Below are 2861 nucleotides of genomic sequence, written 5' to 3'. Positions count from 1 at the left end.
TTAAATAATTAAAAATTACTACACTATTGCATATTAATAAATTAATGGACATTATTGGATACTAATTAATTGATATACTACTGAATTATAAATTATTATACAATCAGATATTAGTAAATTACTATATTATTCGATTTAATTAAATTATTATCATTATTTTTAAATTATTGGTTATTAACTAATTATTGGTCATTAACAAATAAACGCGTCAAAAAATATTACCATAATGATTTAAAGCTTAGTATCAATTTTGAGTCGATTCCTATTCTATTACAGAGATAAAAACATTGCGTTTTCGATAATATTTTCTTAAAAATAACAGTGGCGTGAAGAGACAGAGGGTCGACGGCCCCAGTCAAAAGGGCAGCAATTTGATCGGCTTACTTAAAACACTAATATTTTAAATTTTTTTACTATCATTTTTATAATGAAATTACATTTTAAAACAGATAAATATTTGGCTCAAGAAAAAAAATAATTTTATATTAAAATTATATATATCCCTTACAAGACAAACTCTTAGTTAGAAATAAAACATAATTTTTACTGAAGAACAATTTCCGCATTCTTCTGCAAAATGAGTTGAAAGTATAAATATAGATTCTTATTACTATGTATCTTTCCAATGTTGTTTGTTCTATTTGATCGTCTAAAAGGCACTAATATTTTAAATTTTTTTAACATATAAATATTTGCCTCAATCAAAATATTTTTATATCAAAATTATAAATATTTTCGAATTGACCTCCACCCCCTTCTAATCGCTTCAGGAGCATCTAATTGATTAGTTAGCCCCACCTTAAAGAATCCGTACACCTGAGTGCGAAAATATGAAAAAATTCTTTACATTCTCTTTAGTGGACTTTTAATGGTTCTCTTTTTGTTAATTATATTGTTAAAATTTGCAAGTCTTCTACTTCCGTTTTGTATATTACAAAATTCTAATGTAACGCTGCATTTGGTGGGCAAAATTCACCGCCAAAGGATTATGAATTTTTTTACAGCACTTCAGATGTATAAATCAAGTGGCACGGAGAAGCTTTTAAAGCGGCAGACATAGTGACTCGCTATTTATGTCGGATATCTTTTTGCCCTCTGTTCTTGTAATACATCATATCTGCTCCGTCGAACACTATGACTGTGACACACGCGATTGAAAAGTGGTGTTATACGGAAATCCAGCTGACAAGTTGTACGTCTGTTTCTTTGGGATAAAAGCTAATAAAGGCCTTTAAATAATCCAGTCGGCAGTCTGTCCGACTAGTCTGTCCTCCAATAGATTAACACACGCCTGCAATTTTCTTTCCTTTTTTTTAATTTCACTGCTTTCTTGTTTTGTATGTTGTGGGAGCAGTTTAATATACCATGACGTCACTTCCGCCGTCTCTATTATCCGAGGTGGCGACTATAAGACGCCGTTTCGTCATGCGCGACCAAAGAGCTATCCCGCGTTGGCCTGTGGAACAAAAACATATGAATAATGAAAACGATAAAAAAAAAAACTAATAATGTTAACGATATCTCGTTTGCGATTAAGAGTATGAAGTTTTTATTCATTTTAAAATGTTCAATTGTAATTTTTTTTATTGAATGCAGTCTTAGCTGAATGCTAAAGAAAAATTTTTTATTTTGATCCCCAAACTACTTATAATCTTTTTATTTTTGATATATTCCTCGTTCAAATACTTCTTCTTAAATACATAGATTACTTACCTGTTACTAATGTCGTACATATTTACTGACTCTTTAAATTTCTTTTTCCTCAAATTTTAGAAGCTTGTTCTATGATATTTTTCACACACATTTACTGTTCCAAATTCATGCTTTATATTCAGAATTTAATAAAAAAATATTTGAAAATTTTAATATTCGAATTTCATTGCGCAAACGATTTTTTTATTTATGTAATGAAATGTTTGCTTGAAAAGAATAGGATGAAAATATTTAGAAATGATATAGTAATAAAAAGATTGAATAATAAGTTTCAAGAATATGTTTTCTTATTTCTACAGGATGTTCCAAAATAGCTTCCCGATGTATATATTTAGAACGCTTGTTGAAAATTGGTGGTAGCAACTTAGCATCGAGCGGTATCCAAGATCTAATGAATCTTTATCGAAGAAGGCAGAGCTAAGAATTATCAAAACCCGTTTGATTGCCAGAATAAACTTAAAAAGTGCTTCTACTTATCTCCCTTTCTCGCAGTTTCCTCTGATATTCAAAAAGGTTTTGATACGTTTCAACCAGCCTGAATAAATTAGACCATAAACTTGCACATTTTTTTTTCAAATTTTTTCCTTTTGAATCTCCGCGTCTAATATGCCGGACAACATTTGGCTGACACTTTATGACTGATTTTTATTTTTATATTTACAGAGAGAATTGTCCACGCATAAATAATAATTGGATTTACCATTAGTGATCGAAATTTTTAATTACAATGAAAAAATATTAGAAAAGTAAGAAGTTCGATTCAAGTAACCCTTATGACAGTTTTATGGCATTTATCTTGTTATTTCAATCCAGGGAGTTTTAATATATTTTCTCATATTTTTCATGACCTAAAGATGATGAAATATACTATAAAATTGCTCTACAATAAGCAAAAAATTTGCCATTTTTTAAGTAACAATTAAAAATAATAATATCTTTTAAAATTTAATTAAATAATTTTTTAATATTTTATCGCATTTGTCAGTTATTATTTTCTGCTAAGCTACATATTCCTAGGCTAAAATTCCATTTTCTACGATTATCTAAAGCTGGAATTCTTCGAAGACTTCGTCGTCGCATGCAATGATGCTTTTTTTTTTTTTTTTTTTTTTTTTTTTTTTTTTTTTTTTTTTTTTTTTTTTTTTTTT

This window comes from Parasteatoda tepidariorum, chromosome 4 (genome assembly GCF_043381705.1).
Source record: "Parasteatoda tepidariorum isolate YZ-2023 chromosome 4, CAS_Ptep_4.0, whole genome shotgun sequence".
Lineage (NCBI taxonomy): Eukaryota > Metazoa > Arthropoda > Arachnida > Araneae > Theridiidae > Parasteatoda > Parasteatoda tepidariorum.
This window is presented reverse-complemented; position numbering follows the sequence as displayed.